The sequence below is a fragment of the Anabas testudineus genome, chromosome 15, assembly GCF_900324465.2.
Source record: "Anabas testudineus chromosome 15, fAnaTes1.2, whole genome shotgun sequence".
NCBI classification, from domain to species: Eukaryota; Metazoa; Chordata; class Actinopteri; order Anabantiformes; family Anabantidae; genus Anabas; species Anabas testudineus.
The window spans coordinates 17572217-17585590 of NC_046624.1; the positions used below are offsets into that span (position 1 = coordinate 17572217).

At 39.9% G+C, this 13374-nt stretch overlaps 1 protein-coding gene across 3 annotated transcripts in view; it reads right to left on the minus strand.

The window, feature by feature from the left end:
* Nucleotides 1-820, minus strand: part of ehbp1 (EH domain binding protein 1) — a 117244-nt gene extending 116424 nt beyond the window's left edge. For 2 of the 3 annotated variants that reach the window (XM_026354680.1, XM_026354679.1), the window contains exon 1: nucleotides 424-820. The gene's annotated coding sequence lies outside the window, so the exon portion shown is untranslated. The remainder of the gene's footprint in view (nucleotides 1-423) is intronic. The other variant, XM_026354681.1, reaches the window with a different exon arrangement.
* Nucleotides 821-13374: the final 12554 nt, after the last annotated feature.

A 13374-nucleotide genomic window follows, 5' to 3' on the forward strand; every position in this document is an offset into this window, starting at 1 on the left:
GACTGGATCAATGCAGATGTAAAAACAGTGAAATTGATCAAATAACACTATGTTGATGTGTCAGAATGCGATGAAGACTTAGGTCCTTCTGCTGCCAGCACGGCGCACCGGGGGTATTTACTGGCGCGGCTAGCTAACTTGGCATGTTTGATATTAAAATTTAAATATGTGCTAAAAGAGTGAGAGAGAAGCGGTGACACTTCACTGAAACAATAAATGAAAACTATCTCATTTACAATAACTGCACCCGAAAGACACCACCAAAACTGAAGCACCACTAAACATTTGGTAAACATTTGTTGTAGTGTCTGTGGATCCAGGGAGTAGTCTGCCCCGTTGCGCTCCGCTAACTGGAATGATTCAGCTGCTAAGCTAACCAGTTAACATGTGAAACTAGGTTAACTGTGGCTGTACAACACTCACCTTAACGTAACATCCAGCGCATAATCCGCTATCAGCAGGGATAAGAAATGGCGAAGTGTCTGCTACAAACTAGTAGCCGTGGGAGAAAGCAGAGCCCGCCTGCTAGCTAATTATCGCCTTCTTTGCAACAGTACCAACACCAGTCAAACAGCTAGCTGGCTAGCTAGCTATCGGCTAGCGTCGACGGCTAGGCATCACAACACCGTACGAGCGGAAACCGTTGTTTTTGCCAGTGGACACATTTGCTCCTCAGCTCCAAGACTCAGAACTCTGTCAGAAACGGCATTTGTTTGCGCTCGTCCCCGAAACTAAGGTAAACAAAAGTATGCTAACACAGAGCAGAAATTCCCACAGCAAAGTAGTCAGATAGTTTTTGACGCTTTCGCCGCTCTGCTCCTCGGGGGTTTGTAAAGTTCGCAACAGTTTGAAGGACTTCCGTTTTGGGACTGAAATAAAAAACATTTTCATGCTACAGTTTTCTAAATACTATACGTTGCGGTATAATAAATAAACAGTAAATATAATCATACTAGATTATTTCATTTGTAAACCACATCCACACGACCTCTTCGTACTAATCGTGACAAATGTGTTATTTTATTTTGAAAGCTGAGCGCTATACTTCCGGCACTGTGTTCTGATGGTCCAGGTAGCTTGACGCTGGTCGCCGCTCCATCAGCGCCTGCCGCCTGTGCGACTGCAGGCTGCAGAAACGCCCCCGGGCTCCGGCCATTGGTGCCATATTTGTGCCACTTACAGATTGTTTAGTGATTCATGAGGCTTTTCTGGCCTGTTGTGTCATCTCACTGGTCAAACCCAACATCCATCAGAGATATTTAATCCTTCATTGCCAGCGCAGATAAATACTTTGTGGCTTCACATGCAACAGCCAGACTTGTGATCTGCATTGGCTCAAATACTAGTTGCGTTGTCTTAAATACTGATCATACTGTTCTGTTTAATATCCATCAACGTAAAGCAAAAAAAGCTAAACATATTCCTCTGTGCAAAGGGGGATTAAATATACCTCTGTGTGTAAGAAGACACAGGGTAAAAGTGTTTGGGCAAGGGAATGTAACCTGAAATCAAACTGAAGCCAAACTGTCAAAATCATGTCAAAGATTTCTAAAGAAAATGACGCATTTAGTTCATCAAAGACAGTCTAGTATGAAAGCTCATCCCCCCCAGGTTAGTGCCAGTTTCCATTTCCGTTTTTACCACTTCCTCGTCCTGTCACATTAATAAGTGAGTGTTAACCTTGTACTCCTGCATACTCAGGGGGTCTTTTTCACATGTTGAGTTGAAATAAAACACCTACCATCCATCAGAAATCAATACCCCTATCCTCTGCCCACACACCGTCACACATCCTTCACACTCCTTCAGCACAGACTTGTAAACGCAGAGCAGAGGAAAGCAGGAGGACAGAGGCCAGCACTGCTGAAGGAAAACAATATGAGGCAGATTAATTCAATCTGGAAAAAGATATGAGCATAATAACAGGAAATTGATATGTTTTCCTTTTATATGTTGCTCAAGGCTATAAACTGCAAGAGAGATGGTGGATTTATCTTTTCTCTTTTTTTGGTCTGACTGTGTAAACAATACATGCTTAAAAAACTCCTTCATATTCAGATAATCAGAGAGATTCAGTATAATGTAATAATAAGGCCACAGTATCTCCGTTCTATAAATCACCCAGGAGACATATCTGTTGTTTTGAACAGATATCCTGCGCTTTATATTGTTTCGGGTAACTATTAATTTATAATTTTAGCACTATTGTAGAATAATACTGACTTTAACTTTTGACAGCAGGGGTCAGCTATGTCGCCTGTTTACATTTCACCCTGACAGATTACAGGGAGCCGTCCTCCATGCACAGAGGAATGCTTTGATGTGACAAATGACCGGTGCTAAATGATGCTTTGTGTGTCCGCCTACATGTCAGCAAAGGCCTAATTTCATACATGACACTGAGAGAGAACAGGCTTGTCTGTGTCTGTGTATGTGTGTGTAAGAAGGAGTGTACAGTATTATAGAAGGTAGGTGACAGTGAGGGGCAAAGGTCAAGTGGTGTCCCACCCTCCCACCTCCCTCCTCTTTATGTGTCTCGTTCCTGAAAACCCTCGTTTCCAAATGATGATTTAAATTTTCTGTTTTAATGCTGCTTTAATGGCTTAATTATTGGGAAAAGGAGCGAAAGCAGATGCTCATCATCTCACAGCACAAGCCATTTCATCTCTTAATCACCATAATAACTTTAATGATGCACCAGGGGTTATGTGCAAATAGATTCTTCTCAGCATAGAACACTGAGGGAGGCTGAAACAGAGGCGAGCGCCAACTGAGCTTTGCCCTATTTGGCCAAAATGTTTTCTGTTTTCAGATACACTAACTGCAGCAGCCAGACAAATGATGAATCCACAAATGTGCACATGGTCAGCGGTGAGTGAACGCTCTGTCATGATTGAAGATGATTTATTGAAAACAAGTCATCACTACTTCTCACTGTGGTGAACATTGAGTTGATTTGTGCGCTTGGTTTCGCCTCATTCCTCACATGTTCTCGTTATTTCTAAGAGATCCCAAATCATACCATGAGAGCCACTGCTCCTGGTAACACGAATCTCAAAAATAAAATGTCCTCAATGCTAAAGAATGAACACACGTGGAATTTATCAGTAGTAATAGTTCTTTTGGTTCTTATTATGGGTTTTATATCGATTGTGCTAGCACCACCCACCAACTGTTAGGCGCAGAAGACTCAAGCTGAACTTATCTGCATGCATCTGTAGAGATCCAACAAAAACTCATCCCCTAGGATCTCAGCCAGCTCTTTAAGCGCAGAAGTCTCTGGCATTTGCTGTTCGACCACTTGAAAAGACCTGTTAACAAAGCAGAGTCCTTTAGATAGAAGCCAAGTGAGTCGGAACCACTTCAGTGGAGCAAAGATAGCTCAAAGTATCATTGCTGAGTATTGTGGGACAAACTGAGAAGCATAAGCTAGAGCTTTACTTTCAGTAAAGTGGGAATATAATCGACCTTCTCCCTGTGTTTATTTTAACTGTATGCATAGGGTTACGTTAAATATTAATTTAACTTAACCGCATATGTCTTCCATCTATCAAGAAGGCACAACAAGAAAAATAAATATAACTGATTAGATCGTTACTAAGGCATCGCTTCTACCGCCAATTCCGATTTGGGCTTGTCTCTCTGTGGGAATGTACCATGCTTACTGTACCAGATAAACATCTTTAGCTTTGAACTGTACCTTCCTCCTGACTCACGACAGAGCGTCTGATGGTATCTGTTGCTTGCTGCTCCATTACAGGAAGCTATGGGTGTATGACTGACTTGCTTGTGAATATTTCTTCTACAGCTGATGCCATCAAAGCCACAAATAACAACAACTACCCCCTCTTTCCATTTTTGATGTTTTGTTTAATTGTTATAAAATGAAGTAGGATCCAGCTAAATTGCCAATATTTAATGGCTTCAGATTGTCAAATGTAATAATTTACATCACAATTTAAGGAAATTGTGATGTGAATTTTTCACTGTTTTCCAGTATTTTATGAACCAAAGAATTTACTGATGACTAATCATCAGATTAATTGATGATGGAAATAGCAACAAGCAGTCATTTTGGGTCTTTGTTGTGGTTTATATAATATTTAAAGCATTAAGATAAGTCTAGCCAGTTTCTTAATATCAAAATGTTTAATATACAGACAGACAGATCAGTTTCACCATAAACAACAAAAGAGAATGCAACAGAGCCAAAAAGACATGTTATATTTGAGTAAAAGGACACAGGCGCAATCATAAAAATATGCCAATACACCCTCCTTTTTCTGAAAGCAACACGCTCACGCTTGCTCTGTAGCGAGTGCCAAGAGTCTGGAATCAGGGAAATGATAGTATTTTCTCAGCAAAGGTAGAGACGTCAGGTGGAGGTCCATAGAGAACAAGACGATGTAAATTATCACCACCACTTCATCACCAAGTGAGATGTAGGATGAACAGAAATTGTGAAATTGATAATATTTCATTGTCCAGAGGGTGGATAACGTTTTTATAAGGCCTGTTAAGGTGTTCCAGCATCACTGCATCTCTCACAGTTTACAGACACATTATGCTTGGTCACAAACGCCTTTGTGCCAATGTCACTGCGGTCAAAGCGCCTTGCTCAGCTGTACAGTATCAGTCTGGAATTAGAGTTAAATGAATCTGTTTAGCCTCTGCTGAGGACTGGAGTTTCAGCGAAAGCCAATTACCCATTTACACTCATCTGGATGGTTATCAGATCCATGTCTGTGTGAAATTAAACCCACGTTCAACCAGGGAAAGCCTGGACTGTGCGCAGAATGCTCAATGATCCCTAATTTGAAGAATCACTTTTCCTCTGGAGAAAAATGGTGCTGATTACATATGGCCTGGTAGCTGCTGATAGTGAAAGCCAATGCATCACATTGCTCTTTTATGCTGACAGTGAGGTTGGTACAGATCAGGGCAACACAAATGCAGTGGCCAGTATTGCCTCACAAAGTGTTGACTTAAGCTGTCATGGTTTGAAATCCCATCATCTGCTGAGTGCCATAGAAGTGAATTATTAGACTGACCTCTTAGAGTGGAGTTCAATGCTTATTTTTCTAAAACTATAACTAACAAAATCATATAAATGGTCAACACCAGTTTCAAACAGTGAGGCATATGCACATTGGAGACATTATGTGGTTGATGTTGATATTTGGGTCAATGGATTCTCTGAAAGTAAAGAAATATAAATGTAAACATGTCAAAGCACTGCAGTATGACAGTAGAAGAGAACATGCATGTTCTGTTAACCTACCCTGGTTCAGAAAGAAGAAAGAGACAGAAATAAGGAGCTCAGTAGATCAGCACACTGATGCGAGATCATTAGCGAACAAGCGTCAGGCAGAAGACAAGTCACTTTCTACTTACTCTTCCAGAGAGAGAGCTCTCTACTTCCATTCACACAACCTGCACAGAGGCTAAATTAGGCTCTGGGTGGCTGTCTTGAGGCTTTTGGGGAGCCCAGTCAGGCGGGTAGAGTGCAGAATGACTTCCTTGTGCGCTCTACCTCCACCAGCATGGATAAGATACTTCCGGCTGCCTTTTTAAATAGCCTGTTAATTAGCAGCCGGATGGCTCGATGAAGTCATTAAAAGGTTTGCTGCTGGAAGTAATTAATCAACACCACAGGGCTTGTTTAATAAAAGAAAATCAATACAGCTTTTGCTCTTCTTTGCTGTTTCTTACTAATTTTCCACACTGAAATATCTCAACAACACCTGCATGGATTTCTGCACATTCCTTCACGGAGGATGAATCCTATTGATGAGAAGAACATTTTTATGTAGTGTTACCAAAAGGTTTTGATTCAAAGAACCACAGTTCAATGTTTAAACATTAGTCTCTTTGGGGTTCAGCTCTGGGGGTTTATGCTGACAAATTTCCTGTTGAAACGGTTAATTATTTGACAGCATTGCTGATTTTACTTCGTTTTCTTTTACCCAAATTACACAACTAACTAGGACAGTTGGAAAACAGATTGTGCTTAAGTTGCAAATGCAAAAATACAAATCGCTGTTCCCTCATTTCACAACAGTTAGGAAACCTGTCTTCTCGTCTTCATGCTAATGTTAGATTTTAAATGAAGGGGAATCTATATGCTTTTATATGTGTTGCTGGTTCTTCTCTTGCCAATTTTCCTCAACCAAACTTTTGTTTCCACAAAGTAAGTTTATTTATCATCCTCTTCCACTTAAATGAGCCTGTTCCTGTGCAGCAGGTCAGTTTGACTTTTTAAAAGAGTAAACAAACATGAGTAAACAAAATTGCTTTTTTGGGCAGATGATTGTGACACTTGACTAATACCTTGCATTAGCATCAGTTATTAGGGGCTAATCTGAAAGTGGCTCCAGATGTGAAGACACCACAAGGCTTTCAGTGCATGTTAATGTGTTAATGGTTTTTTGTTTCAAACAACTAAGTTGGAAAGTTGACTGAGAACTCGTGCTTCTGTCAAATGCATTTATACACCAGCACCTGGGGCCTTCGTATCTGTTTTAGGTGGCGAAAATGTGCATTCATGTATTCAGTTTCTATGGGAAGTTTCTGTGGATATCTGTACAGTTTCTACTTCTCTCACATTTTCTCTCAATGTAAACATCCTGTTGTTTTCATTTATCATTTAGCTCTGGCTCTGGAGTTTGTCAGTGTAAAGCAAATTATGCAGAGGGTGAAACTGAGCAAGGAAAACACACAGAAGGATCAGATGTCAGTTATGTTTATGTTGTGTAGATGTCAGGTTCAGAGCACGAGGCCATGAACTCCACTCTTTCTTGTTTAATCAAGCAGCTGAGTATTAGACTCTCGTGTGTAGTTTTCTCCCGTCCTGTCTGGGATGTCAAGACAAATGCACAGGAGAAAAGAATTTAAACTTTCTCTCTGCTGTCAACAGAAAGATAAGAACAGCTGTTGTACACTATAAAACAGGTAGTGAGTTATTCTGCTGAGCCGAGGGAGTCGGAAAACACATTGTGTTTGAGCTGCGAATGCAACTGGGATGAAAGCAAAAATACATGGAGCAACAAATCTGAGCAAATCCCCTGTTCCCTCATTTCACAACAGTTGTGAAATGTGTGGAACAGTTGCTGCAGTATTGTAAGGTCAAAAGTTCACAGTAAAAAATGCTTCTGATGGTTTCATTTCATTAAAATACTTCAGTTTAGTTTCAATTCTGTGTGTTTGCATTTTTCCACATGACACTTGTCCCAGATACTTTATCTTTCTGGTGAAACATAATGTTTAACACTGTTATCTTTGTTTGTGGATGTTAGTTATGTAATCTGGTTAAAGGAAAAAGCTTTAATTACTGATGAAATATGAGTGAGATGTGGTGAAACTGTGCTGATAACATATTTTTAGTGTTCATTCATTTCTTTGAATAGAAATAGGACAGCTTTTATAACACAGCTTTCTGTTATTTTCTTAGTTAATTCACCAACAGTTTGAGCTATAAAAGGTCAGATAGTCCAGAAATGTGGCTCACAATCGCAAATTCCCAGATTAATTACCAGAATTGTCAGAAGTGATCAATTATTTCTAAACAAGCTTGCAGAAAACCTGGCTGACTCGCTGATGCAGCTTGTGAAACGCTGCCCTGTTGTGTCTAATTTTCAGAATCTCGCTGATCTTCTTTGAAAAACCTCGCTCTGACGTATTGAGATTGGCACAGAGTTAAATGATCTGTTCTGGATTTTATTCTCAGGACTTTTTTTACTTAGCTGTCCAAACATACTATAGTTGGAGGAGAGGGGTGGAAGATTTACAGGAACAGCTTGGCAGTGGTTAGGACACAGATTAAAGAATTTCAAGGAAAGGGAGAAGAAAGAAGAAATTAAAGATGTTGATCCTGGTATTTGAGAAAAGGTTTAGTGCATTTAAAAAAAAAGTAACAAATTTACTGTCAAGCTGCCCTGCAGCGAGACACTCAATCCAGAAACAGTGAATTCAAACTTCCTTTGATGAGGTTTAAAATAAAAAGTAAAAGAATGAAATGAGCAGGGACAAAAGTAGAAGCTAAGAACAAAGAGAGAACGTGCAGCACTTTTGTTGGATGATCTCCTGTGTGGAGAGGATCTTGTTGGCCCACTCATTGACTGCAGGTGTAATAACATGAACTGATCCAGTGTTGGGGTTAAAGGTTCGGCAGCTTAGAGCTTCTCCTCTGGAAAACAGCAGTTCAGCTTTGGTCTGCTGTAATGTAAGCCAGCCATTAAGAGATAAGCCGAGATGCAGGCTCCATTCCAATGTTATATTATTACTTTTGTGGCTTTTTGGTCGTATTAAATCATGTTCAGTGCCCTGAGTTGGACTTGAAGCCCCAGAATTTTGCAAGCGTGGTCTGTCAAGACATATTTTGTAGTTGAATATCAGTGAAGTGTGTGTTGAAACCGGTGGTTATTGTGGTTCAAGCTGCAGATACAAGAAGATTATCAATAATATTCATTTGGGTTATTGAACTCTGGATGAATTCTCTCCTCCGCTGCAGCTCAGAGGTCACATTTAAAGACTTTTGTTTGTTTGCATGTTTTCAGTTGTATAAATACTTTCCTTATCCCAGTTAGTATATTATCCACTGTTACATGCAAGATCACAAAATGTCTCTGCACAGGACAAAATCAGCATAAAGAAAAAACATAATCATGAAAATTGAGATACATTCATATTTTTAGATTATCTACTTAACTGGTGTAAAATGAACTGAGGGGAATTTAAAACAGATGGTGTCCTCCAGGTCACCGTGACCACTCATTTCTCATCCTCCCATGTCAAAGAGAGACACGTTGTGAGTCAATATACACCCTTTTTAAAGTTTATGGCAAATAAGCTCTATGATCAACAAGGCTTGTGTTCATACTCTGTGATAAACAAACTTAAAAGAATTATCTGCTCATTAAGTAAGTAAGCATAAAATACACACTGAGTCACGGAGCTTGTGCAGCTCGGAGTGTGATCCTGTTGCTACAGGATGATTACACATAATAGAAGCTAAAAATAAACAATAACTCATCTTGTGTTCCTTTGGGAGTCAAGGGTTTGAAGTGCTGCAAACAACAAACTAGTGTAATTATGTCTGGCAAACAGCAGCCTCCTGAGTTACTCAATCAGAATAATTCAATTCATTACTTTTCTAAACAGACTGTTCAGTTCTAAGTGAATTCAATACAGTTTACTCAACTGACAGCTGAAACAAAATTTAGACAAAGCTGCTTCAGTGTCCCTCAGTTAAATGTAAAATCACAAAAAAAAAAAAAAACGAGAGAGGCAGAAAACCTGATTACTGGATCTAAAAGCAGGTTGTCATCGCTTGTTAGGCCCATTTTGTTTATTTGAGTTTGCTGTGCCACAGATTGTAGGCAAGAGCTGGAACACAATTTCAGATTTGTCTACTCTGGAGACCAAATTTAAAAGCTCACTTATGTGTGAGTGAAAAATGACCAGTTTAAGAGAGACAAAATAAAGGGTGCATTTTCGGATCGAAGGAAGGAATATAGTCAATCCAGAAGACAAGACATAAAATAAAGCTGTCACTGCTCCTTTAAATGAGCTGCAACTGCACAAGAAAGCAGCAGCCAGATTTATACCTGATACAGATCTGGACAAACTCTCCTTGCTGTGAAATTCAGCATATATTTCTTCTGTTGGAGGAGCATTTAGAGGCACCCAAACTGCGGTGCGTAAAACTAAAATGGAAAACCACAGGTAGTCTGAATAAGATCTTCAGAGATGAGGGGGGAAGAGCAAGGTTCAGGTTGAAATCGAGTTTTTCCAGTTGCTTTCATGCCCTGAGTAAAAGCCACATCTGCTTTTAGAGAATAAGATAAAACAGAACCCCCAAACACAATCCCTCAATCCGCAGCTAAAGATGCATTGAGTGTTCGGTTCGACACAGTGTGGAGACCACTTCATGCAGGCAGAGCTGAGAGATGAGAGCAATGGTATGTCAAGATTTATTTTCAAAAGCAGGAGAGGAGAGGCGGGAGAAGAAGTGGGTTAAGATAAACAAAAGCTGGTAAAAGAGGTTTAAAGAGTTTCACGAGATGGACGGAGAGATAAGGGGTAAGAGGAGAACAGAAGAAAGAGGAAGAGAGGGTTCAGGCTGGAAGATAAGAATGAGACGGATAGAGGGAGAGACAGACTGTGAGAGATGAATAAGAGGTGTGAGGATTATCCATAATTACGAGAGGTTTTGGAAAAGACATTAGAACACTTTAAATTCAAGATTAATTCAAGTTAATGAAACGATTTCTCAACTTTGACACCAAACTATTTCTCCATAACCCATGAATAACATTTGTTTATTTAGCCGTACTAATCAGTCATTTAAATAGTCCGTCGGATCTCTGACGTGGAACAAAAACTCTTCTCTCAGTGGAAAGAATTTCAAGACTTTGCCATCAGACTATTTTTTTCAGCTGCTCTGTTTGAAGAATGGTGTTATGGTTGAATGAAGTCAAAAAGATATTTCAGCAACAAGAGCTTCAAAGAATAGAGGATATTTCTCTTTGGTCTGGAAATCTGTGAAAATCAAACAAATCTGGCAGCTGCATCAATCAGCAAATAAAAACCATGACATGAACTAACTGCTCTCAACACTACAGTATAGATTCGACAGCTGCTTGAGATATATTAGACGTTATCATTTCACCAGTTTTGTCTCAGTGAATTCAATTCAGTAATATATTTTTTTAAACGTGTTTGACATTCCCTTTTTATTCCCATTCCCTCATCACTTCTTCCTGCTCCCTAAAGGAGGAAGAGAATTAGAGCAGAATTTCCTCCCGGACCACGGCAGAGTGGAAAAGCTGTAAGCTATATGTTCATTAAAACCAGAAAGTGGATCATCCATCATATCTCCCTGCACCTTTAGGACACTCTTACAGCACTGTGTGCTGGTGAACTGCCCGCTGTGCCCTCCTGTGTGCAGAAAGTGCTTCACGCTGTGCAGGGCCAGCTACAATTTGGCTGACTGTGCTGGACAAACACTGTGTCTCAGGGATTTGTGTTTAAGTAGAATTATTTTTTTAGTACTGCTATTAGACTTAAGTCTTTCTGTGACCCCCATTCAGTGGAGAACATCTGTACACTTACAGGGCAAAGCCAAAACTACCTGCTTTAGGTGTTCGAGTTGCTTAAAACCTAAAATGCCAAATTATTTAATGACTGCACTGGAGTGGTTGCAAAAATCTCAAACATGATCTTTTTCCTGATACAGTACCTGTTGGACGGTGGAGTTTAAACATCAACAAACGGGTATTTCCTACATTTTGCAGATTTAGCTTAAAAGCAGAGATTTTGATCAGAGTGACTCACTCTTTCCCCGTCACATTCTTCACAGAGCAAACCTCCACTCCAACTGTGACAGACTGTTTCCTCCACTTTGCCCGTTCCAGGTTGGAAAAAGAAAGTTTCCAGTCTTTGGTGGCAGAAATTAGAAATGAGTTTCAGGATTAAATGTCTCAAATTTAAGGTGAAGATTTGCTTTAAATTGTAATAAATATAGTTCATGACACATGAAATATGTCGTTCATATGTTGTTTGGTAAATTCGTCTCACAGCAGGTGAGAAAGAGAACGAGAGAAGGTGTCTGTGGTCGAACATAAGCTATGGATGCTGCTGCTTCAGTCCCACAGAAATAACATTTATTTAAATGACAGATGAAGCAAGTGAAGCCTTCTGGGACACTAGAGTACAGAATGTGCTCTGTAGTAATGTGTGTATGTTACAGAGGGAGAAAGAGGAAATCACTGCTCCCATCAGTTTCAGAGAACTTACGATTCAGTTTATCATCTCGGCTTCCTGGCAGCATGCTGACGATCTTATCCATGAGTCAGGATGTGGTCAGCTTTCCTCTGTTTAGACTCGATCATCACCTTCAGCAGACAGATTTTTAAATTGTTAACCACTGCACTGCAACCTGGAGATGAACTAAATAATTTTAAGTAGTTTAACTGGGGTCTAATCCAAACCTTCACTCAACTGCAACAACTGTACGTTTTATAGATTTTGGACTTCACCTTGCACCTGGTAAAATAAAGAGATTGATTCAAATCTAACTTGATGAGTAAATCAAGTCAACACATATATTCAGGAAAAGAGAGACTGCTTTCTTTGAGTATAGTAAGGCTGAGCATTAATTTCTTAGCTCTTAGTCAAAAGTGCCAAGTTAAACGTGCTGGAAAAGAAAGTGGAAAACTTCTCAGTGGTCACAGTGACTCAGTGGTTCAGTCTCATTCAGAGCTGGATCAGAAAACAGTCATTCCTGTGTTTGTTTATTGCATAAAGCACAAGGTGGATGGAACTTCTTTGCATTTAGATGCTTTTAGACTGTGACCTGCCACAAACAACTCCGTTTTACACGTGGTCGGTGCCTTAAAAATCTCAAAGGGAGCTTGTGAGCTTAACTTTCTTTGTTTAGTGGAGTTGAAACAGAATGGGATGGCAGGACATGACACAGCTGAGATGTTGAAGTCATTCCAACTACACCTTTCTGCCAACAGGATGCAACTGTGGAGTCGAAAAGGAAAAGGAAACCATTTTCAAAAAGTCAATACATAAAAATACGACAACGCCACTTGTGCTACGTTGATAGCTGCAAGGATTCAGGCCTTAGGGTTTCAGGCTTAGAGGTGATACAGCACCTCCCTTTTGGGATGCTTTTTGTGCTCTCACACCTGCACCAGATGATGACTGCCTCCACCTTGGGAATACGGTCACCATGACAACTGTGTCCCATCTTTCCCTCATCACCAAGTGAAGAGGCAGAAGGGAAACATACCTCGAGGGGAAAGGGCAACAAATTTGTCGCTGGAAAAAGCTAATTGACTTCTAATCTCCCCATGTCTGTTTGAGTATTACATTTAGGTAAAACCCACTATACTTATATATATATCTGACACCAGTGTTACATGTATTTGCTTAAAACAATTTAGAAACATAGTTTTCACTTTAAACCTCAGGTAATAGCTACAAAAATACACAAAAACTAGACTAGAACTGTGTCATTTTCTACCAAGAAACTCTAGATTACCTTAAAAACTAATCATATTATGGTATTAAAATAGCGAATAGGCCAACTTTTACTCATATTCCTGCCTTTAAGGTGCATTAAACAGGCATCAAGCTCTGCAGAATGAGCTGCATAAATGTAGCATCAGTGTAAAAAGGTTTATACACTGGTGCCCTCTGCTGGTGACGAGCGTGAGACATGGTGAGTCAGCTGCAATGATGTCAGAGAGCTCAGCTCACACGTGAATATACCAAACATCCACCAGTTTTAAAATCAAATTCACTTTCTGAATTACACCAGCAACATGTTTTAGTTCTACAATAAAAGAAACATAAATACCAGTA